General features: G+C 43.8%; 1 long non-coding RNA gene across 1 annotated transcript; it reads right to left on the bottom strand.

The window, feature by feature from the left end:
• Window positions 1-18,711: 18,711 nt before the first annotated feature.
• LOC124653726 lies at window positions 18,712-20,996 on the bottom strand. Its single transcript, XR_006988008.1, has 6 exons — window positions 20,952-20,996; window positions 20,857-20,877; window positions 20,661-20,754; window positions 19,387-20,159; window positions 19,207-19,261; window positions 18,712-18,752 (listed from the first exon to the last, which is right to left on the bottom strand). It is a non-coding gene; the product is annotated as an uncharacterized LOC124653726 (long non-coding RNA).
• Window positions 20,997-26,527: the final 5,531 nt, after the last annotated feature.

Here is a 26,527-nt window from a genome sequence, read left to right as displayed (position 1 = left end):
TGAGGTCAAGTAAGTATTCCGGAGTGGGTACTTGGTTCGTCGTGAAAATTATGCCTTTGCTTGTTTCCTTCTTACCAGGCCCATAACTTCTCATGAGCCTCCGGAGTACCGTCTTTTACACCAGTTTCTACATGCAGTGAAATGGAGCCGTAAAGTTTCAAGGCCTGGAAAATAATCAGATAATCCAAGTGAATCCTAAGGGATTAATATCTTTTCTATGGCTGTCCTAAGGGAACAATAAAAATTGAGATGTAAGATTTCAAGATAAAATACAACTTCATGATTATATTGGAAATTGTGCAAGAAAATAATTGTAATCAACACGCCCAATGTATTCCAGACCCTATCATTATGACAACAGTATATCAATTATTCAGCGAATCCATATCATCTGGAATGTGCCAAACAAATAAATGCATCCTGAAAAACTTTGGAATAGTATTTCTATGCCCTGCCTCCCTCCAAAAAAAAGCAAATTAAAAGCAGTAGGTGGTACTGGAGTTGGAGATGTAAGAAATTCAGATTTCAGCTAGGCTTGCTGGAATTGGCCCCTCCAAGTTGCCATAGTATGCACAAAGCCTATTCAATCGCGAAAGATTTCCTAATGATTGTGGAATGATGCCAGACAAGACATTGTTGTACAAAGATAGCTCAATCAAGTTTTCTAGCTCTCTGGAATCACACCAGATATGGAAGTATTTACTATGGAAAGCAAGTTGAGACCAACCAAATTACCAATGCCTGCAGTAGTACACCTAGAGAACAAACTGTCTATAAAGTAGAACTTCTGGAGAGTTGTTGAGAGATTCACAATCGAACCTGGCAGTTTTCCTCCAAATGAGTCATCTCTGAGTGACAAATGCTCAGTTCGCCAAAGAAGAAATGAATTCCCACCCCTCGATGTTATTCACTTCAAGCTTATTTCTATCCAAGTCCATATTTTGGAGAGCTCCCAGCCTCCCCAAAGTGGGAGGCACATAACCACTAAACCTATTTTCGCTGAGCCTAAGATTTATGAGGTATGATAGATTTGATATTGAGGAAGGGATTGGTCCTGTGAAATGATTCTCACCCAAGCAAAGAACTTTCATCTTGGAGAACTTGTTGCCGATATCATTGTACAGAATATTTACCCCTACCTCAAATAATTCCAAGGATGACCAGTTGTAGGGATCTCCCCATTCAGCCAGTAGAAGCTCAGGGTCCAGCATCCGCAGGCGTGAGGTTCCCGAGGGCTGGGGAGAGCTCTCCGGTGAGCCTACTGCTGTTCAATGTCAGCTCCACCACCCGCGCTGTCGTTCGATGAGGACATCATATGAGAGGCACCGTCGCTGAGTTGCGCTTTGAAAGCAAGCAACACGGCCTCATCGCCAGCCCTCACCATGGCGATCATCAAGACAACAACAAGTGACCATAGCATTCTCATGACCATGATCCCCATTGCTATACCCTTCTTGGTTTGGTTGCCCAAGCAGCAACTGCATGCTAAGTTTGCCTTGTACATGTTAGAAGCATTGTGTAATTCTTCAGTGTCTTCACCAATACCATTTATTTCGGACCACTTTGTACCTGTTAGAAGCATTGTGCAATTATTCAGACAGTGTCTTCACCAGTACAATTTATTTTGGTCCAATTTCTGTTTCAAGAAATGATTTAGACACTGTCGGTCTGTCCACTCTTGAAATACCTTATTCACTTATTGGGATAGCATGTACACTTCATATCTTTTTTTATGGTCATTGTTGATCCGTGCCGACAAACGAAACAAAAGAGCCTGAAAAGCAACACATAACATGGATAAAACTTAAGATTTCTAGGGATGTAAATTCAGAATATGAACAGTATTCTAGACCCTATCATTATGATATCCCTCGTTCAGAGCAAGGGACTCCTCATGTTGCCATGTTAAGTTCTTGAACTATGAATGATCTTTTTCCAACTTAGAATGGACTGAATGGTTACCAATATATTTCAAACTCAGCATTTATTGTTGCTCCCTCTTCCAGAAGCTCATCACGAGCCCATTCTTCATGTACAACGTGGTATTCAGTTTGGGCTTAACCACCTGGCAACTACAATATGATTAACTGAGGAAAGAAAGCTACTACAGGGCAACAAGCAGGTGAAGAAGGCACCATCCCGAACCATGTTCAAGCGTTCCACATATTAAAAACATAACTAAAACATCATCAAGCCAAACAATAAGAGCAAAACATAATAGAGAAATAAGTTGAAGGAATATACATTGACTCGTATATTATAAAGTAATAATTATTGATGCTACTGAAGAACAATTAACAATTTCACCGGGCAAGCAAAAAAAAAACAAAATTGTAAGAATTATTCCCTGAAGTTTATGTAGGATTGGTCCAAAAGCTACATTAGACAATAATTGGACAACGAATATTTGCATTACCTGATTCATATGTGCCGTCAAGAAGCAGCAGTGGTGGCGGCAACATAGTCCGAACAGTGGCTTCTGGAGGGATGGGGTGACGACAACAGAGGCCGTGTCCAGACAGAGCAGTCCGCTGGGTTGCCTATGCATCAACATAACACCTTGCATAGTAGAGAAAAAATCATCATGATGTACATTGATCCCAAACTGAAATGGCAAGAATACTGATCCAACCGTCGACTCCAATAGCCTGTGTAGTATGATTTTTCTAACTAAACATTGGATCTGCCAATAACATATATTGTGAAGAAGTAACAGTCTTAGCAGAGTTATTCTTCTTACAAGATTTTACTTTACTTATACTCTGTAACAGATTAATAGAATAACTCTATTTGTTTGTCACTCATTAATGAATTACTTATTTCCAGGAAGAAATGGATAAAATTTATGAGTTATCTAGCAGTGGTAAGTTACGTAGCCTTAGAAAATATAACGAAAATTATAAAAGACAAGATCTCTCTCTCTCCTAGCTCCACACATTGAATATTTTTTTTGTCTCATCATGTCTTTCAGCTCGCATATTCCCCCTCCCTCGGCTACACCACCACTCCGCTTATTCTTGCCACAATACCTACAACCATAACACATTAACTAAATGGAGAAGAAACCAACACATGCAAAGAGGTTCATACAATATGCCAAATTCTTAGACGGTCGAATGAAATATCATATATTGCAGGTCTTCGCATGATATGTGATCAATCATCAATGTCCAACATCAGATTCTCATCTAATCCATCACATATCATCCGTAAATTCTGGAACAAAACAATATATTATTATACGATGTTACACACTCACATTTTGTTATGCAATTAGTGTGGATCGAAAATTAGAGGGGAAATAAAACTACGCCTATGGCTCCACCTTTTAAAAGTTACAGTTCCCAAATTCCATGACAGTCCTCTATCTCATCATATAGAAAAATTTCAAGAGGAATTTGAGTTTGTGTGCTGATTCCATACTATCAAAGATCCATCAACCAATGATTTGTTTCTTTCTCGATCATCACTGACTAAATAATATTGCGAAGACAAAAATTATTGATATGCGTCTGTTAGTACCTTCACAACTTATAGTTTCAGCCTAAGGATCCCATATTATACTCTTTGTGGCGACGATCTTTCCTTGTCTATCTCATGATCTCAAGACACCAAAAAGGAAATTCTAATACGTAGAAGTTCATGGCTTGTTCCAAGCCACAGCCACCATGACGTGGTTCATGGCTTGAAAAAATATTTCACTGGCCTGGAAAAACAAGAAGTGCACCACTCTAAACAGACAATGTGTGCGCAAATAACATTTCAGTGTAACCAAAGAATAGTTTGTGACTTGACCATGCTCTTTATTAAGACCATGCAACTCCACAATTAATTTAAATTACCCGGTTTTGGTGAGGAATTACTGGTCAAGTCAGCAAACTACAACCTAGGGCATGCCTACCTGAAATTTCTTCACATAGTATATGGGAAAGCATGCTCTCATTTTACAACGTTAAGTAGGAAGTGCTTGTGAAATGCGGCGTACATTCAATTAAATGCCCGTGTGTTGACCACACTCTTAATTTTACAATGTAGAGTAGGAAATGCTTGTGAAATGCTACGATAAATTCAGTGTAGGGTGTTACACCTATCAGAAACTGCATGTGCTGAACCATGTCCAAATTTGTGGAAGCACATGCAGATTTGGAGTAGCTGGTGTCTTGAACCAAAACTCAAAAAAGATGGCACTCATATTTCCTTTACCAGAGCAACATACAGGAAGGTATTGACTTCAAAGCACAAAAAAAGCAGGTGAAGAAGGCACCATCCCGAACCCTGCTCAAGCGTTCCACATATTATAGATAAGTATTTCAAAAAAATAACTGAAACATCATCAAGCCAAACAATAAGAGCAAAACATAATAGAGAAATAATTTGAAGGAATATACATTGACTCCTATATTAGAAAGTAATAATTATTGATGCTACTGAAGAACAATGAACAATTTCACCGGGCAAGCAAAAATAACAAAATTGTAAGAATTATTCCCTGAAGTTTATGTAGGATTGGTCCAAAAGCTGCATTAGACAATAAATTGGACAATGAATATTTGCATTACCTGATTCATATGTGCCATCAAAAAGCAGTGGGTGGCGGCAACATAGTCCGAACAGTGGCTTCTGCTGGAGGGATGGGGCGACGACAACAGAGGCCGCGTCCAGACAGAGCAGTCCACTGGGTTGCCTATGTATCAACATAACACCTTGCATAGCAGAGAAAAATCATCATGATTAGCATGTAAGACCATTGATGTACATCGATCCCAGTATGACATGGCAAGAATACTGATCTAACTGTCGACTCCAATAGCCTGTGCAGTATGATTTCTCTAACTAAACATTGGATCTGCCAATAACATTAATTGTGAAGAAGTAACACTCTTAGCACAGAGTTATTCTTCTTACAAAATTTTACTTTACTTATACTCGTAATAGAATAATAGAATAACTCTATTTGTTTGTCACTCATTAATGAATTACTGATTTCCAGGATGAAATGGATAAAATTTATGAGTTATCTAGCAGTGATAAGTTACGTAGCCTTAGAAAATATCACGAAAATTATAAAAGACAAGATCTCTCTCTCCTAGCTCCACACATTGAATGTTCTTTCTCTCTTATTTTTTTGTCTCATCATGTATTTCAGCTCGCATATCCCCCTCCCTCGGCTACACCACCAGTCCACTTATTCTCGCCAGAATACCTACAACTATAACACACTAACTAAATGGATAAGAAACCAACACATGCAAAGAGGTTCATACAATATGCCAAATTCTTAGCCGGTCGAATGAAATATTATGCGAAGACCTGCAATATGTGATCAGTCATCCTCTCCTCGAAACAGGAGAGGATGATTGCAGGAGAGGATGATTGATCACATATTACAGGTCTTCACATATCATCAATGTCCAACATCAGATTCTCATCTAATCCATCGCATATCATCTGTAAATTATGGAACAAAACAATATATAACTATATACGATGTTGCACACTCACATTTTGTTATGAAATTAGTGTGGATCGAAAATTAGAAGGGAAATAAAACTACGCCTATAGCTCCACCTTTTAAAAGTTGCAGTTCCCAAATTCCATGACAATCCTCTATCACATCATATAGAAAATTTTCAACGACGAATTTGAGTTTGTGTGCTTATTCCATACTATCAAAGATCCATCAACCCATGATTTGTTTATTTCTCGATGATCACCGACTAAATAATATTGTGAAGAAAAAAATTATTGATACATGCCTCGTTAGTACCTTACAGCTTATAATTTCAGCCTAAGTATCCCATATTATACTCTTTGCGGCGACGATCTTTCCTGTCTATCTCATGATCTCAAGATACCAAAAAGAAATTCTAATACGTAGAAGTTCATGGCTTGTTCCTAGCCACAGCCACCATGACGTGGTTCATCGCTTGAAAAAAATATTTCACCGGCCTAGAAAAACAAAAAGTGCACCACTCTAAACGGACAATGTGTGCGCAAACAACATTTCAAGTGTAACCAAAGAATAGTTTGTGACTTTACCATGCTCTTTATTAAGACTATGCAACTCCACAATTAATTTAAATTGCCCAGTTTTGGTGAGGAATCAAGTCAACAAACTACAACCTAGGGCATGCCTACCTGAAATTTCTTCACATAGTATATGGCCACGCATGCTCTCATTTTACAACGTAAAGTAGGAAGTGCTTGTGAAATGCGGCGTACATTCAATTAAATGCCCATGTGTTGACCACACTCTTAATTTTACAATGTAGGAAATGCTTGTGAAATGCTACGATAAATTCAGTGTAGGGTGTTACACCTCTCAGAAATGTCCAAATTTGTGGAAGCAGATGCTGCTTTGGAGTAGCTGGTATCTTGAACCAAAACTCACAGAAGATGGCACTCATATTTCAGGAAGGTAGTGACTTCAAAGCACAAAAAAATAGCAAGAAAATTTCAGATGTTTTACCTATTTCTTGATAGAGCCTTGTCAATTGCCTTTTATATCTGGTTGCATTTCCTACCCCTGATGGAAATGCAGGTGATCGAACGCAAAATAGCATAGAATGTCAGATCCACCAAGGCAAATAAAGACGAGCAGATTTGATTGATTATAGCTTCATGTACTACCTCGGTGTGCCCATTTTCTGGTGAATATCCAATTGAGCCTGTTGTGCGGAACAAAGTTCTTCAATTCAGTGATTACAGAGACATTTCAGTCTGTCCACTGCTCTAGATTTCAGTAAGTATCCCTAGATTCCAGTCCATTACCTACTAACAAATAAATAGCTTTTTCGTTGATCATATCTTCTGAACTCTGAACCTACGTAAAAGCTAGAATATGCTACCAAAGCCATAAGGATACATGAGAGTTTTCTCTCTCATTGTGCCACACAAATACAATTGTGGCTAACTACCTTCCTGACTACCATATACTACTTAATAATGACGAAGCACTCCTTTCACTTTCCTGACAAAAAGTATAATGTGAAACTTATTAAAAATAGGGCAAACGAATTGTGTATGGCTTGAAAATGAACTGTCAAAATCTTCAGTCTTTTCTGTCAAAAAATGGGCAGAGATAGTATGTCCCAAAAGTGACATTAAGTAATTGCAGGTTTGGAAGAATTTCAATCAGCCTATATACACAACAATATTTGTATGGAGGAATCCTATAGTTTCTGTTAGATGTTTCAAGGAGTACCAAAAAAGCCACAAGTGTTGCATACATAGTGGCTAGGTAAGCTCCCAGAATTTGGAAAAGATCTCTATTCAAAGATTTTGGTGAATATATGTAAATGAACAAAAGATAATTTCCACCTGAGAAGATCTTCACAGAAATTTTGGTGGCCCTTCACCTCTGCCACAGAATCATAAGCACACTCTGAACCGCCTTGTTGCAAGTATTATCTGGCTCTCTATGTAGAGAGAGATGAGTACAACACCAATCACCTAAGGTATTCTTCAGTACACAATCTGTATCACAAGAAAAAATAGTTCACTCACACAACTTCAAGGAACATACATTAGGAATTTTCACTCTCAATATATATATGCATAATCAACCCTCATCATCTGCATGCTTCTCAAAATCCATCATAAATTGCACAGTAATCTTCATATAAACCAAAACTACTGCCAATGAGCTTCATGTCAAACATTGCTTAAAAACCTAGAGCATTACACTAATTGTGTTGTAGTAATCATCAGTCACAACACAAATCAGAGATCGTATGAAGGGGAAAAGAGCCAACCAAGGATTGAGCCTAAGATCAGTAAGATTAGAGGAATCGATCCAACAACAAAAAAGCAAAGGAAGGGGGTGGGGGGGGGGGGAGATGGCCTCACACCTTGCTGTTGGGAACGAGATTGGATTTGAGAAGCTCCTCCCTCAAGCGTTGTTTGTCACGAGGATTGGGGATGGATGAACAGGATAGGCGACGGCGGCGGCATAGGCGGGGACAACGACATCACAACCACCAATGGTGAACGAATTTTGGGAAGACCTTGCAACGATTCTGGGAAGACCTTGAGAAGGGTTGGCCTGCCTCCTTTCCATCGCCATAGAAGCAGGAGAGCCTCCGTCCGCTATTATTTCATGGGCGGCGTGGCGCTCAACGGGCGGGAGGCATGGGTCGTAGAGCCTCTGCCGTCTTGATCAGAGGGAGGAGGCCGGTGGCCTGGAGGTCCTCCGAGCTCCACATGACTTGGAAGACGGAGGAGGCGGACGATGGTCGGCGGCTCGGGTCGTTGAATCCGCGCAGGGGGAGGGAGGATGAGGAGCGAGGGCACGTTCCATCATGACGAGGTAGTTGGGCTTCGGCCCAGTTTAGCCCGTGCGAAACGACGAAGCCAACGACGAAACCGTTTGACGTACGAAGGTGGGGGAGAATAGGGAATACGTTGGTTCTTTTTAAGTAGTGTAGATGTAGACTAGTTGAATGCTCGGCGAATTTTTTTTAATAATACTTATTTTTCATTAATTCTACAAATAATACTCGATTTTGATTTTTATCAAGAATAATACACCGTCCGGGTAGTGTTTCCCGATTAATACCTATCGGGATTGTGTTTCCCGATTAGTACTTTTCGGGCTAGGGTAACCCGACTGACAAAAAATCTGTAGATCCTATCTAATGATAGAACATATCGGGTTTACCGAACCCGACTTGATCGGGCTAGCCTAACCCGATTTCATCTTTTTTGCAGGGAGCCGCACCATGCAGTGCATGTGACTGCGATTTTCATCAGCTGCCATGCGCTGGGTAAGATGCCAAATTGCTAATGAAGAAGTGGCATGCAAACAGCAAAAAGCAAAAACCAAAATAGTCACATGCCGGGGCTGGATATGCATCAGGTAGTGAGAGCATCTTCACCGGCGCCTCCGATAGCGGCCCCGATAGCTTTTTGGAGGCCGGGGGCGAAAATGGGCTCGCACCAGCGCGTCTCAAACGGCGCCGGTGCTTTTTCGAACCCAATAGAAGCCCGACGGGAGTAGTTACGTCCAGTATGTCCCCCCTCGATTCCCGACATGCTATGATACCCCAGGGTGGGTAGGAGCGGGTCGAGTCCGTATCACCGCGGAACAACCGCAGCGTCCGGATCTGATCTATCTACTCGGCAATTCATCCGGTGACTTCACGGTCGCCAAAGAAGCCCCAAGAAGCATCAAACATTTCCCAACCCCGTACCGGCCCCTTCGCCAAGGGCACGAATCGGGCGCGCCGCGCCTCGCGAGGCTGAAAATTTTGGGCGTGGGAGCCGCCCGTCGCCCACACGCCGATGAAATATACATGTTCTCTCCCAAAACCCAGTCCCCTCCGCCGCTCATTTCTCCCACCAGCCGCTCCATCTCCCATCCAACCTCCAACCCGAAAAACCCTCGCCGTTGCGCCATCTTCCGAGGTGGAGGTCCTTGGAGGATGAATGCCTCATCGAGGCGTGGAAGCAAGTGAGCTTTGCCCCATCATCGGCGCAAACCAAACCAGGGGCAAGTACTACAAGCGCATTTTCGATTGCTTCAACGAGAAGAAGAACTATGGTGATTACGCCACCATAGAGATGAACCGGAATGAGGGCGCCCTCTCTCACCGTTGGAACTTGATCAAGGGGCCGTGTAGCAAGTTCCATGGCTACTATGAGAAGATCAAGGCACGGAAACCACATGGGACGCTCTGGGCACGCAGGACACAACGAAAAGCGAGGTGAAGCGACGCGGGGCCGACCCGTCAGCGGCTCGGAAGCCTAAAACCCCGTCGCCTACCTTTGGTCAAGCGACGTTAATGGCGTCCCTGTTTTCCCAGGCGACGCAGGGACGCGTCTCGTCATGCATGGCCGCGTGGCCGTCCGCGACGGTGTTATTGCGTGCAACCACCCGTTGCCGCCGCTGTACATTAAGATGGCCGTGAACGCCCGTGAATCCGAGGCGCGGCAGCGGCGGCGGCAGCAAGAGAGGCGAGGCGGCGCCCTCCTCATCCCGAAGCCGGAGGAAGCATCGAAGGCAGCGCTGCTGGCGGAGTACGAGCGGCAGCAGCGACGACCCCGAGGACTAGCCATGGCTGCAAGCGGCGTGCTTGACGTCGCCGAACGACAAGGACGCTCGGAGAGGCGACCTCGAGACGGCGATCGCCTTGTCCATCCGCGACTCCGGCAAGCCGCTCGTGGACCTCACCGACGACGGCGAGGCAGGGCCAAGTGGCTCGGTGAAGGACGAGCCCGTCGACGAGCCCGACGAGCGCGTCAAGCCGGAGGTCATCACCGATGACATGTACAACTTCCATCAGAACTACGACGCCTCCGGCCGCCGCAAGTACTTCTAGATTAGGTTTAGTTTAAATGTAGTCGAATCTAGTTCGAATCTATGTAATATATGCCAAGTTTAGATGAATTTAATCGAATCTCACTTAAGTTTAAAATTTCCGAAATTTTATTTAGAGGACGCGACTGGGGAGCGATGTCCTCCAAACGCGGCACGAACGAAATACGTCCCCAAACACTCAATCCGACGGTGTTTTGGAACGATTTAGGGAACACGACTGAAAATGCTCTGACAAGCACGCGTAGCAGGGACGCAGGAGCAAGGAGCGGCACAACCAGCGAATCATGCGTTCACTCGGCCCTGCTCATGGTCGACATGTGGCTGTCGGGTTAGACTTGTCCGATAGGAGCTTCTCGGGTTAGCATTCCCCGATATAATTTTTTGTCTGCTACGTCGTACACAATGGTCCACACAATATCAAGTAGTCGGGTTTGGCTTCCCCGATATGTACTAATCGGGAAACGCTACCCCGATGGTATATTATTTCTGAAAAAATTTAGAATCAAGTATTATTTGTAGAATTAATATTAAAAAAATATTATTAAAAAAAAATCGGAATGCTCGTGCGTTGCTACGGTCCATATATTTGTTGCAACAATACAGTAGAGATATAAATACTCACATGTATATAAAAGAGTGTTGGTGCATTTCCATAAATAGTTGCCAGAATTTATCATAAATGCATCATCAAAATGCCCTTGTTACTTCAATGGATCCTTCATTGTGTCAAATATTTCTTTATCATCAATCTCCTCTATATCCATGTCATTGGCTTCAAGTTATCCCCTAATTCGCACACCTAATTATATGCCTATGATTTCCCTAGAATTTGGTCAAGTGACTTGCCTTGACGACACTTTGTGAACTAAATCCCAACAAGGACACAATCCTACACAAGATGATTTGGTATAAAATGATTGTGTCGTTGCATGCGCATGGGTTGACGGCCGTTGGCCACCTTCTTCAGGTGGCGAGGACTATGGGCGGCACGGGCTATCGTCGTTCATCTCTACCTCTGGTGGAGGTGATCGCATGGTGGTAGTGGGGATCTAGGTTGATCGACAGCGAGCGGTGTGGAGACATCCTCCTCTCTCATGCGGATCGGCCCCTCAGGCTGCATGCGCGGGTTTGCGAGGCGGGCGTCCGGTGAGATCCAGGCTCCAACCTTGTTGGAGCCGATGATGATGGCGTCCTTGGAAATCGTCACCTTGTTGAAGGCGTCGAGGCCGCATATCTCTCGCCTCATGTCACATGTATCGGGGGTAACCCTAGATCCGGGTTTCCCAGAACGGACGATGACGGTGCTATCAGTGTCGCTTAACCTCTGGTGGCATCGTCTTGGAACTCGCCATGCCTGTGTGGAGCGGTGTTTCATCTACAATGTTGACGGTGATGGATCTCGGCGGTGTCGCGCAGCGGGGTCTCGACGACTGCATGTGATGGTGGACGCATGTAGGGAGGTTGCCCTCTCTGGCGTCATGGCAGCATCGTTAGCAAGAACGACGAAGATTGTGTTGATTTTTATCCTCAAGATTAGTCGGTGGTTCGATGAAGGTGACGACTTCTGTAGCGTGTGCATGCGGTACTTATTAAGAGTCTGCTAGACCGCGGTACTTATTAAGAGTCTGCCAGACCAGATGAGTGTTCCCGTTTCGTTTAGAGGGTGCCTCGGATATGCAATGTTCCCGACTTCTAGTGTTGATAAGGGGTTTTCGTGTTTTCAGGGTCGTTGGCATGTTTTCCGCTCATTGTCAAATGTAGGTGTTGTGTGGTGGCTTTGGGGTTTTATCAAACCTTTGTTGAATAAAATAATAAAGACGACCGTATGCATCGATTGATGGCCTCCGATTCGAAAAATGAACACATGAGACACAAACATCACATTCCACGATCCATAACACAAATATTTACCGTACTCATCCAAATATGCTTTATAAATATATAAAGTAGTCAAATCTATCATATGTTTTTTTATCAGCTAATAAAGCATGCGCCCTTCACATAAGCAAATACCATTATTGTATAACACATTTGCACGAACATGCACCTCCGTACACAAATATATGTAATCAGGTATCTTTCAAGTATAGTTAAACACATATGCATTGGTAGGGATAACTGCTACGGATAGCCATTAACAAATTAGCCAGCATGGCGAGCAACTGTACTCTAGACCTGATTTCGCCATGGATTGCTGCAAGAGCGCCCCTTACCCACACGCGCAAGAGCGGTTCTTACCTGCAGGCCAAGTATACTCCAGTTGCTACCCGCAAAAAAAAAAAAAAAAAAAAAAGTATACTCCAGTTGCGCACACAAGATTTCCTTCATGTAGTCTGTCATCACTGAAGTATGAAGTGATGGGAAATCCTGCTCGACCAGTTTTGCAATCTTGTGGCACGGCAGTAACAGTCGATGGCACAACAACAACTAGCTTGGCTTGTGTCTGCAGGGAGAGGCCAATCAAGGCGTATTACAACCTTCCCGTATGGCGAACCATTTCTGTTGAAGTCTACCATGCAGCAGGCTTCCAAAGAAAGCGAAGGCATCATGCATTGCAAAGCACCAAATAATAGGAAGCCAAAGAGCGTTTGATTTCTTTGAATCGAGGCTGTTATTTTGTGATCCAAATTCATATACTAAAGGGAGGCTAACTTCTGACGAGCGGAGCGAGGCCCGTCGCCGGAGGCTTGGGCCGAAGCGTAGCGTAGTCAGAAGTTAGCCCATATGTCGTGCCCTACGGGGACGCTCGCGGGGGTGCGGGCGGCAGCCCCCGCGGTATCTGGATCGTTGCCACCGCCTATTTATATTCCCCGTAAGCCGCCGCTAGGGTTATCATCGCATCATTGTACACCCACGGCGTTTGTAAACACCACCGAAATAGTGAAGTTTTGCTGGCTGGCGCCCGTGGTTTTTCCCTTGTGTGTTGCAAGGGTTTTCCACGTTAAAATCTCGTGTCCCCTGCAGTGTTTTACTTTTCGTTCTTCGTTTATTGTGCATCTCATTTATAACAAGTGGTATCAGAGCCCGTGTTCTTTGGATCTAGGGTTTACGAGATGTCGTCCATTGAAGTTCGATCTACCGCAGCTGGACTACACCACGAGATTTGCTTTGTGGCAAGTGAAGATGAGGGCGATTCTCGCCCAATCTTCGGATCCGGATGAAGCGATCGATGCTTTCGGCGAGAAAGCGAAGGATACTCGGACCGATGCGGAGAAGCGGAAAGACCGTAAGGCTTTATCGTTGATTCAACTCCATCTCGTCCAATAATATTCTGCGGGAAGTGCTGCAGGAGAAAACCACCGCCGAGTTATGGGTCAAACTAGAGGAGATCTGTTTGTCCAAGGATCTCACGGGCAGGTTGCACGTGAAGATGAAGCTGTTCTCGCATAAGTTGCAAGAGGGAGGTTCGGTAATGAATCACCTATCTTCCTGGAAAGAGATTGTTTCTGATTTGCGGTCTATAGAAGTTAAGTATGAGGATGAGGATTTAGGTCTTCTTCTTTTATGCTCGCTGCCTAATTCTTTCGGTAATTTTCGTGACACCATATTATTGAGCCGCGACAAACTAACTCTCGCGGAAGTTTATGATGCTCTCCAACAAAAGGAGAAAATGAAATCTATGGTGCGGAGCTGAAAGTTCGTCCTCCAAGGCGGAGGCGTTAGAGGTCCGTGGCGGGATCGAGCAGCGAGATAACTACTACCACAACAACAGAGATAAGAGCAAGGGCGATAGAGGTCGCTCAAAGTCCAAAGGACGTGACAAGTTCTGCAGGTATTGTAAGAAATCTAGCCACAATATTGATGATTGTTGGAAGCTGCAGAACAAGGAGAAAAGGAACGGAACTTACCAACCGAAAAATAATGATGGTAATGGTAAGGCTGCCGTTGTCACCGGTAAGGGCGAGGTCTGCTGTTGTTGCTGGTAGTGATAGTTCGATGGAGATTGCTTAGCTGTTTTGGCTGCATGTGTTTCACGTGATGATGAATGGATTCTTGATACTCGCATGTTCGTTTCATATTTGTCTGTAACAAAGATTGGTTCGGTTCTTATGAGTCCGTGCGAGTGGAGATTTTGTGCGTGTGGGGAATGACAACCGATGCGAGCATTGTTGGCATTGGTTCTGTTCGGATCAAGACCCATGATGGGATGACACGCACGTTGACGGGAGTGAAACACATACCCTCCATGGCGAGGAATTTGATCTCTTTGAGTACCCTTGATTGTGACGGGTACAAGTACAAAGGTGGGAACAAACTTTTGAAGGTATCATCGGGTTCTCTCATTATTATGATTGGTGATATGAATTCGCGAAATTATATGTCCTTAGAGGTAGCACTTTGCCCGGTATTGCTCGCTGTCGTTAGTTCCGATGAAACTAGTAAGACTAACCTTTGGCACAAGCGTCTTGGACATATGAGTGAGCTTGGCATGGCAGAATTGGCAAAGAGAGAGCTAATTGATGGCTGCGATTTAGGTAATCTTGAGTTCTCATGAGCACTCGCATCTTTGGTAAGCATAAAAGAGTAAAATTTAATGCTTCCGTTCATACCACCAAAGGCATTTTAGATTATGTACACGCTGATGTTTGGGGTCCGTCCCGTAGAACTTCTAATGGTGGTGCTAATTACATGCTTACAATTATTGATGATTACTCAAGAAAAGTGTGGCCATATTTCCCGAAACATAAATCTGATGTTTTTAATGCTTTTAAGAAGTGGAAAGTTATGGTAGAAACCCAAACTGAAAAGAAGGTTAAGATACTCCGTACTCGACAATGGTATGGAATTTTGTTCAAATGAATTTGATGAGTTTTGCAGCAATGATGGGATGGTAAGACATCATACCATTCCGTACACCCCTCAACAGAATGGCGTGGCTGAACGCATGAACAGGACCATTATTTCGAGGGCTCGCTGCATGTTGTCTAATGCAAAGATGCATAGAGGTTTTTGGGCTGAAGCAGACCTCCACCGCATGTTATCTCATCAACAGGTCACCTTCTGTTCCACTTGATAAGAAAACTCCAATTGAGGTATGGTCCGGTTCGCTCGCTGATTATTCAGATTTGAGAGTTTTCGGTTGCATCGCTTACGCTCATGTTGATAATGGAAAGTTGGAGCCAAGGGTCATTAAGTGCATCTTCCTTGGTTATGGTTCAGGAGTTAAGGCATATAGAATATGGAATCCTGAAACTAAGAAAATTGTGTTGAGCAGGAATGTCGTTTTTAATGAGGCGGTTATGTTTAATGATAGTCCGTCTACTGATATTTCTGATGCTATTGATTCACCCGATGTTTCTGATGATGAGCAGCACAGAATTGGCGTGCAGGTGGAGCACACAAAGGAGAATGAAAATGTGTTTCCCGAAACCAACAATGATGATAATGATGTTCCACCTTCACCACCTTTTGTTCAGCGACAAGGACGGTCTATTGTCTGCTGACCGCCCTAAGAGAAATATTACACCTCCTACCCGATTAATTCAAGAATGTGATATTGTTGTTTATGCTTTGAGTTGTGCTTGAACAGGTGGAGCATGATATTGAACCAGCTACATATACTCGAAGCCATTGCTTCGGTTGATAAAGAGAAGTGGGTAGGTGCGATGCAAGAAGAGATGCAATCGCTTGAGAAGAATGGCACATGGGATGTTGTGCACTTGCCTAAACAAAAGAAGGCTGTCCGTCTGCAAGTGGATATTCAAAAGAAAGGAAGGTTTGTCTCCTAATGAGCCTCCACGGTTTAAGGCAAGGTTAGTAGCAAAAGGTTTCGATCAAATTCCAGGTGTTGATTATAATGATGTATTCTCCCCGGTTGTGAAGCATAGTTCTATTCGTGCTTTCTTTGGTATTGTTGCTATGCATGATCTTGAGCTTGAGCAGCTAGATGTAAAGACCGCTTTTACGCATGGTGAGTTGGAGGAGGATATCTATATGGACCAACCTGAAGGTTATGTTGTGCCTCGGTAAGGAGGATCTTGTTTGCAAATTAAAGAGGTCCCTTTATGGTCCGAAACGATCGCCACGACAGTGGTATAAAAGGTTTGATTCATTTATGCTTACACATGGTTTTGAGAGATCTCGGTATGATAGTTGTGTGTATATCAAGTTTGTTAATGGATCACCTATTTATTTGCTCGCTATATGTTGATGATATGTTGATTGCTGCCAAGAGCATGAAAGAGATCACTACTTTAAAGAATCAATTAAGTAGTGAGTTTGAGATGAAGGATCTTGGTCCTGCTAAGAAAATACTAGGCATGGAAATAAAAAGGGACAGAAAGTCTAGTTTGTTGTTTCTTAGTCAGGAAAAGTACATTGAGAAAGTTCTTCATCGTTTTAATATGCATGATGCAAAGTCAGTTAGTACTCCTATTGCTTCTCATTTCAAGTTGTCGACTTTGCAATGTCCTAGCTCTAAAGATGATATTGAGTACATGTCTCGAGTTCCCTATTCTAGTGCTTGTTGGTTCCTTGATGTATGCCATGGTTTGTTCACGTCCCGATCTATCATATGCTATGAGTTTGGTCGATCGATACATGGCTAATCCCGGTAAAGAACATTGGAAAGTCTGTTCAGTGGATTTTCGGGTACCTTCGCGGCACATCAAAAGCTTGCTTGAGGTTTGGCGGGATTGGTGAGGGGCTCGCCGGATATGTGGATTCAGATTATGTCGGCGATTTGGATCGAGAGAAGGTCCCTCACGAGGTTATGTGTTTCTTGTTGGTGGATGTCTTGTTAGCTGGAAGGCTACTTTGCGGGATGCTTGTTGCACAATCTACTACCGAGGCTGAGTACATGGCTATTGCTTGAGGCAGGTAAAGAGAGCTGTTTGGTCGAAAGGGTTATATGCTTGAGCTTTGTGGAGATAATTCTTGCATTAAGTTGTTCAGATGACGAGTCAAAGTGCTATTTATCTTACTAAAGATCAGATGTTCCATGATAGGACAAAGCACATTGATATTAAGTACCATGCAATCGGAGATGTGGTTGCAAAAGGTAAAGTGAAGGTATGCAAGATTAGTACTCATGATAATCCTGCTGATATGATGACTAAGCTCTGTCCTCGTGTCCAAGTTTGAGCTTTGCTCAAGCTTGGTTGGTATAACTTGTTTAGCCCAAGTGGCTATTGGCGCCGACAAGTGTTTTCTTTGTTGATTCGGGTGATTGTTGAAGTTCATGCTACAAGGAATTTGTCTCAAGGTGGAGTTTGTTATTTTGTGATCCAAATTCATATACTAAAGGGAGGCTAACTTCCGACGAGCGGAGCGAGGCCCGTCGCCGGAGGCTTGGGCCGAAGCGTAGCGTAGTCGAAGTTAGCCCATATGTCGTGCCCTACGGGGACGCCTGCGGGGGTGCGGGGGCGGCAGCCCCGCAGTACTGGATCGTTGCCACCGCCTATTTATATTCCCCGTAAGCCGCCGCTAGGGTTATCATCGCATCATTGTACACCCACGGCGTTTGTAAACACCACCGAAATAGTGAAGTTTTGTTGGGTCGGCGCCCGTGGTTTTTCCCTTGTGTGTTGCAAGGGTTTTCCACGTTAAAATCTCGTGTCCCCTGCAGTGTTTTACTTTTCGTTCTTCGTTTATTGTGCATCTCATTTATAACAGAGGCCTCCTTATTTGCTCTCATCCCCATATTATTAACAAAAGAAGTGCTGAAATGTGAGGGAAAGGAACGCCGAAACCAAGAAGATATAGTATCCTTACATTTCCTGGTAGTAGTGGCTCACCTGGCAATGTGCAAGCTTCTCTCTAGTTGCGGGCAAAGGTTCTGAAAGACGAGAGGCCGGGATCACAGCAGAGCACAACAAATAGATCAGGAAGCATCCCCTCCTTGTTGAGTTCGTGGTAAAACACACCAATCCCATATGGAACGTCCTTCTTGTGAAATGTGATAGCATCTATTCCTGTGAACCACGAATAGGCACGCAAACATGTTATCGTCAGCTTAGAATATGTAAGAGGCTTACTACTTCACAAGCAATTGTCCATTTATTTATCATGCTATTTGTCAACAATTGAATCTAAACAAGTGAAGCTAAGCCTTATGAGAACGGATGATTTACATCTTAGGAATCATCGGGAAGTTTCGATCTAAAAACCAGGCGAAAAATGAAACACTAATTTAGAAGCTTGTCGGCACAATATCTATTTGGTATAAACAGAATGTCAAAACTAAAAAACAACATCTGATTGAAGTGTAAGTGCGTAACTCTGTATTGGATCGAACTTGGTAATAAAAGATAGCTTCGGATGATAACCTACCAACAGAGAAAAAATAGTGAAAAACGCTCAAACAAATAGGAAAAGTCAAGAAACATTTGAACAGTAACGCTACATTGGTGTTGGTTTTCAAACTTGAACCTCCTAGCCCAACGTGTACACCGGGATCTCAACGCAAAATTCTAGATGGGCTTGAGATTGAAACCTGCAAGTAATAAATAAGAAAATCATGAGTTACAACATCATCAATACCCATTTAGTCACGTTGGAAAATCATGAGTTTACAGCATAAGCAATAACCATTAAGTGGCATTGATACTGTCCTATGAATGGAATATTGAGCAGGGTTAAGTGTTGTTTTCCAAGAACATTCAGTGTTGTTGAGTGAACCTCGGTCCACATATTATAGCTATGAAGAATCCGTAAAACAAAACAAAAATAACATGAGATATCCTGTAGGCATGTATAAATTGGAAGACCAACACTACAAGGTAGGCTCCCCCTTTTGGCTATATTCAGCATGCGGAGAACTAAGATAAGACATATGGGTGAGCCCAAAACCTCATCTACTTATGACAAAGCCGGACATACAAGAATAGATACAACCTGGACTGAATTGAACATTGGATATATAGTATTAAGGGCGCAACAACACATACGGTGTTTCAACGCTAATTAGTCATTCCATTGAGCATTTGACTTTGACTTGCCGGGCTACATCATTGGAAAAGAGTAAAAGGAACTTCAGTATCACAACAATGTCGAGTAAAGAACTTTTTTCTCCACATGCCAAGTGTTAAAACATAAATTCAAGCGTGCAAATATATATGTACACATACTTCAGGAGACTTTACGAGTTGGCTTTCCAGCAACAAGCTTGATTTATGTAACTGCAATCTGGTTCAATGAAAACACCAAAGCACAACAGTCAGTAAAAGTGTGCAGCTGAACCTGTCATAGATCGATGATACTTTAGTATGTAGTAGCTTTCACAGGAACCTAATGAAAATAATTGTTGAACTGAACCATCCATTCCGAAGAATATGTATTTTCATTTATTTCAAATTTCCAAAAGAAACAACATTTTATTGCTCTTAAGTCTACAACGAATGAAACAACTACTTGTTTACAGTCCTATGGCTAAATACCACTCTCTGTAAGCTAGTCAAAACAGATGCGATAAATATAAAATGTCATGGTTCAAGACTACAGTGATACCCTAAGAAGCTGTGTGTGAAGAATTGAATAGTGGACATGGTTCAGAAAAAGTTGCAATAACATAATTCATCAATCCAATAAACATCAAGGAAAATTATACAAGTAATATGCCATCATCAATCTTGGATCAGTTACAAAAAGTCTGGTAGTCAAAGTTTTATCGTGCCAATTCCTTGAGTTGGACCGCTGGAGATTGTCAGCACAGCAAGAGTACAAAGATCCAGACATCTTATCCAAGATAAGATATCGAGACCTACAACCTCATGCAACATATCCTGCAGGGATGGAGTTCACAGTTAATGCCTTAATGGCATCATGACAGATTGCGATACCTGGATTGAGAATTAAATGCCGCAACTTAGTAAGACCTCCAGATGCAAGAAAATGCTTGCACCTGCATCAACAACAAATGTGTCTTGAAGTTATTTTCCATGAACCAAACGATGAGCTTGCAAAAGAGAATATGTTTGTTATACACATAAGATAAAATATTCTTAACTGGAATACTAAGTAATTGAGGCTTTAACTGAAAAAAGCAATTAATTTTTCTAGTAGCATATATCAACAGGGATGGGGAATTCATTTTTCTCACAATTTGTATGTCCAACATCAAAATCAGCACATAAATGATAAATGCACATCATGACCTCAAGATGCAAGAACATAAGATACTGGATTTTCCACAATAATCATACTTCCAATAGGGCCCAAAATTTCAAAAAAAATTCATGGATTCACTAACTCTGGCCTGAAGTAGTTTACGTACTATCCTGAGTCAACGACCATTCAACCAAGCAAACTAACAATAAAATGATTAAAATAATTTCACCAGGAGTAAAAAAGAATAGATACTAAACAAAATAGTGATTAACAAGATCCCACATCTTCCTCGTACCATTTTTCCGTAGGTGAGCCGGCAGGTTGCCATGGAGGTTCGCTAGAAGATAGAGCTAAAAGCGGCAGTGGTAAAACGTGCTGCTCTTTCAAGACTGAACCAAATGAAGGATTGTTGATGTACTTGGATAACAGTATAAGAATAAAAAATTCTTACTCCTATGTGATAAGTAACTGCAGTGGAAAGTCATGGCTACCTGCACAGATGAAAACCATCGCTGGAAAAAAAAAACGAGAATCAGCAATGGGAAATCAGCTAGGTATTGAAGTATGTGGAGAAAAACTCACGTACCTGTGTGCCTCTGCCGCGAGAGACGCAATGAGTCCGGCGGCCAACGAATCGGCGGTCAATATCATCAACATCCTGTGCGCTGAATCGGTGGATCGTGGGGCCAGTGTCCTCAATGTACGGAGGGACGGGCGTGCGCGACGGACGGATGGAAGGCTGAGGCGGCGACCCGGTTCTCTCTACCGCGGATCTCGGCGGCGCGCGGAGGGGAATCTGAGCACAGATCCTGCAGGACGCGACGGGGAAATACGCATCCTCCATCAGTGCGGTGGTTCCTCACCCGAATGGGAGGGCAGCGGTGGAGGTTCAGAAGTCGTGTGCGCAATTTCCGTTAGAATTTATTTTTTTTCTGATCGGATTTCTATCGTGCGTGGTAGCTGAATAGGTGGAAGTAAACGGGAAGGGGAGAGAGGACGTACCAACCATTCAGAGTATAGTAGAAACTAGAAAAATGCACGTGCGTTGCAACGTGTCTAAAATAATGTGAACATCTTAAGTTTCATGTAAACTTTTATTTTGGCTCTATCATTGTTTTAGATGTATGTTGTATTTCTCACATATTTTAATTCTCTTACCTATTACTTCATACGACGACTTTGGAGAAGTAAAAGAAAAAACCGACCACTAACTTTCTAATCATCTTTGTATATACATCATGGCTATAGAAAAGTATGAGGTTTAACTCTAACTGAAAAACACTATCCATTTGAGCATCACACATTTTTTTTGAATCAATTATTTGATCTAACCCATTACAAAATTACTCTATGAGTAAGGCGGGAAGAGTGGTTTCACACGAGAAGCGTGGTAGATGCAAAGCTATTTACGAAGGAACATGTGATGTATTAAGCTAGCTAGTTGATGAATTGATCGATCACATTTGACCCCAACCTACGTCTTGGCTGAATATTTATGCCCAATTACTTTCATTCTTCAGTTCCCCGCATAAAATGCTGCATACTGTTGACAGAGTAAAGGGAGTACTTAACAGACTGCGGAACAATTCATGTTGTAGGAAAGCCGGCATGGATGAAGATGATATTGGAGTAGCATTTTTACTAAAGTTCAGTAAAACTAAATTTACTATTTTAATTCACAAAAATGGGAAACAGAACTCAATTTCTCATGCTCCCGGTATGAGAAGGTGCAAATGTGAAGCAGCAGAACATCCCAATCGATTGTAGCGTGTGGCTAGATGGACAGGGTCGTACACTCGTACTGGATTGATAATATAGAAGGTCGTCTGCATTTAGGAAAAAGTAGGAGGAAGCGGTAGGGGGCAGATGGCATCGGCCACAACTTCTACTGGTTCGGACGGGGAAAGCAACAGTAGTAGGGCGTGGCTGGCCGGAGTGGCTTCCATAGCGGAGTGGCTTCCATGGCCGGGGCAAAGGGAGCAGGCGCGGCCTCCCTTGCGGCGGATAGTTTGGGGCGGCGACCTGCTGCTCCGAGCAGCAGAGGTGCGTAACCTGGTGAAGGTCAGCCTGCACGCTGAGTCGGCAAAGCGGCCGGTGAGCTTGGCCTGCTCCTGCCTGCGCCTACGCCGGTCCTGCCTCGTGTGGTAGTTGCAAGGGCGTCCTCGACAGGAACAGCGGTCTCCGACGCCGATCTGGAGCAGGGTGTTTGAGCCGTGCGACCACGTCAGTGTCAGTCCCCGCTGCTCAAAGGAAATAGAAGGAGAAGATCGGGTCAGGTGAAGCAAGTCGATAGGGCTGATTTCCAAATTTGTGAGGGGCTAACATGAAAGACGAGGCCACTTGCCGGTCCTGTGTCAAGGTTTTTCTCCGATCGCTACCTGGGAGACCGGGGCGGGACACACAGACCGTTTTTGGTTTCGATCACAACCCGGAGATCACAGGCGACGTACGACGTACCAGACTCATTGGAATTTAATAGTTAAGATAGACTAGGAATTATGCCCGCGCGTTGTGGCGGATTAGCTTTTACTAAATTTTATTTTATAGAACACAACTACCATAAAAAATAAGTTGTCCAATTATATGGAAAATAAACGTAAAATATCAGTAAGAGGAATTCATGCCGCCTAGCTCCATGGCCGATTATTCACACCTCCAATCGGTGGGTTGGCTGAGTCGCGTCCCTACTTTTTTCTTCCTCGCCACCAGGCCAGCTTAGATTTGTTGTGCAATTCTCTTTTGTTTCCTTTCCCCAAGCATTCCCTCCTCCCTTTTTTTAATTAGGTATTCCTTCCTCCGCAATTCCTTTTATTGCGCTTTCCCCAAGCTTTCCTTCCTCCCTCTTTAATTCCTCACACCACCCACGGGCAGGCGTTTCATCCCTCTTTTAATCCCACTTCCACATTAGATCTTGGATCATACAATGATTGTTGTGGCTTGTTACAACCCAGAAAAATTACGCATATAAACTGATGTAACTCCTTATAGGGGAGCGAGGTGGGACTATCGATACAATATTTGTGGATTAATCCTGAATTGTCCCGATCATCTGTTTGCTAGTTAATTGGGCTGCTCCCCGCCGCCAGCAAGATACGAACTACAGTGATCCCCATAAAATTGCCCAGCTTACCACGGCCCATCAGAAACGACGTATACGCACGACTTCTAAGAAGAGACACCCAGGCCCAAACCACAACCATAATTACCGACACAAGCTGGACGCTTTTATAGGCATCGGGAGACCGACCCAACGATCCGTTTTTTTTCACTGAAACGGTGGCAATACTTTTGTAATTACAGAATAAAAATATGGGCAATAAAAAAACGGACGAAAATTAGGGGAGAAACCTTACTTCCTTTATTAGTAGGTAAAGATTGATAAACTTAAATCTTGATTCCATATAAGATATTAAGCGAATCCCCTCCTTCGCGTTCGACCGCGCGCGGTCGACTCTTCGGCGCGAAACGCTCCCGCGAAGCGGTACGCGTCTTTCCATTTTGTCATTTTCCGTCGAGATACTTTCCCCTTTTCGTTCGGGAGCAGGATGAATGGAGGATAGAAGGCTGGCGGCTCAGAATGCAAATGGACGCGGAGGTCTGTGGAGTCCGTGTGTCCGTGTTCGTCGAAATAGCAAACGGCTTCCGGGACGGGCCACGTATTTTACACGGACTACACGGACATCACCTGCAGAGCCTGCCAGTCCCGTCTGTTCTGGAAACAGAGCCATCTCGGTCGATAGGGGAAACCGCCACGCCGTTCGCCACCGTCGGGGTGGTGCCCAACTTGTCGCCGCCAGCCTGCGCTCCGGCCGTCGCAGCCCTCCACCTACCTCATCCGGCTGATCTCCTTTGAGCTGCTGAGGAGCTCCTCGCAGGATCTCAGAAGGTTTCCGCCGCCGAGCGCCTGGCCGTTGGCCGCCGCCCGATTCCCTCCTCGTCGCTGCCATGGCCTTTGACCCAGTGTTGGAGAAGGGAAAGAATGTGACAACGGAGGGCGGCGGCATCAGTGTCAACTTAGAGGGCAGGGAGTAGGTCTGATTTCTCCCTTATTGCAATCCCGTGCTCTACCTGAATTTTGTTCTGGTGCCATCGTAAAATTCAGGCCCCTAGAGCTTGGAGGCAGAAAGGGCAGGAAAAATGCAGTATGTGCATTGCCGCTCTCGTCCACGGCCATGACGATGACAACATCGTTCCATTGGAAGAAATGGCTGCAGGCCACCGAGGAGAAGGCGCGTCCTCTCCCAACCTGCACAAATCCCTCACAGCAGGGCTCCTCCATCTTTGCCGTAGCATCGCCTGTGCGAATGCCACTGTCCGCCGGCCGCCGAGGAGAAGGCGCCCTCTTTGCCAGCCTACACAGATGCTAGCATTGTGCGCGACTGATTCAGAACAGGCTAGCTATCGTGCGCGCGTTCTGTCCGTGTATGACAAGCGGAAGTCCACGGACAGCTGAACAAATTTATACGGAAATCACGGACAGGTGAATTAGTTTAAACGGCTTAAGCAATTGACGTCATGGACGTCACGGACGTGTCCGTTTACATCCATACTGGTGGCCCCACTCCACTCGATGAGTCAACGGCGCAGGTCACCAGGTTGCCGGAGTGGCTGGCTCCAGCCGTTAATTCCATTCACCAGCGCCAAGAAATATGGCCTCGTCCGATGGCGCTGCGAGATCTCGGTATGCTGGTATACGGAGATTCCGAGAAAGATCTGGAGTTTACATGGTCGCGGAGGCACGAGGGATCTGGGAGGTGGTCGCGGCGTGGGGCTGGAGGATGATCCGCCGGCGGGAGGAGCTTCCTGACGAGGGTGTCGAAGGACAGGAGTTGACATAGAGAGAGAGGCGTGGCCTGGGAACGATGACTTTTTTTTTTGACAATCAATACCACATATATTCATAATAAGAAATAGTACATGGTAGAGATACACGAGCTGTCTCCAGCAATTACAAAATAAAGTCTAAAAGATACTAGCAAATCTTCGAGGTCTTCAAACTCTTTCTTCTTCCAAGACATAATCTTGTACTTTCCCGAAAGCAGACCAAAGACGGATAACAAACCATAGACACCGTAAATACCAACGAAGGTTCTCCCATAATTTTAATTTGAGCCGCAATGCCAAGGCTGCGTGCACGCACGCAACCATTAAAGTAGTCAATCAATATCGGCAAGAGTACCAACACCAGTATGTCAGGGAATAAAAACCGATCTGCCTTGACGACGTTGATGGAGAGCCGAGAGTATGAATCACCATTGTCGAGGACGTAGCAATCGGGACAAAAAACTGCAAGGATAATCCTCCTCGCGGCAGCCATGAGAAAAGATCCAAGATCGATCTGGCGAAGCAAGATCTGAACACCCATACCTAGATAATTGTAATCTTTTAACAACACCATTGACGTCGGGAAGGAGATCTCGTCGTCGAACGAAAGGCCGAAGATCACTTATTGCAGACGATGTCATCTCCATTGCGGGGAAACCAACAAGAAAACAACGACCAAAACCCTAACATAGATTACTAAAAAGACTATTTTTATTGAAAACTCCACGCATAGATTAGGTTCCCCGCTCCTCCCGACGCCGGCGAAGCCGACCGGAGGAGGGGGAACTGATCTATGGAGGAGGCTGAAGTGGAGACGACTAGGTCTTTTTCTTTGGAGGCGGTGGCTGAGAGAGACTGCCAACTGCTGCCCTGCCTGGGAACGATGACTTGGTGGCGTTATCATTGTTTTCTTGAGATGGATCGATGGTCTCAGCATTTTTTGTGTGGCCGTGTGGGAAATGGGCCAGGGTAGTTGGGCCATTCGTATCTAGGCTAAATCTCTAATTTCTTCAATTCCCTTTTGTCCTTTTTCTCTTTTTTCAGTTATTGTATTTGATTATATAGTTTCAAACAAAATTCAAGTTACTTTTGCTAGATTTTTATCAATTCCGGTTTATTTACCCTGATTAAAAATATTGAATTTTCCCTTTTACAATTCCTTTTTTATAAACTCTACTTTTATGTTATATTAGGTGTTATTTTAGTATCAAGATTCATGTTTTTGGACTAGTTTTTTTATAGTTCCCTTTTTCGGGGTAGTTGTTTTTAAGAGGGAAAAATAATGGGTGGGGAAACCACTTGCAACTCAAATGAACTACTCCCTCCGATCCATATTAA

The sequence above is a fragment of the Lolium rigidum genome, chromosome 5 (genome assembly GCF_022539505.1).
Source record: "Lolium rigidum isolate FL_2022 chromosome 5, APGP_CSIRO_Lrig_0.1, whole genome shotgun sequence".
Classification (NCBI taxonomy): Eukaryota; Viridiplantae; Streptophyta; class Magnoliopsida; order Poales; family Poaceae; genus Lolium; species Lolium rigidum.
This window is presented reverse-complemented; position numbering and strand designations above follow the sequence as displayed.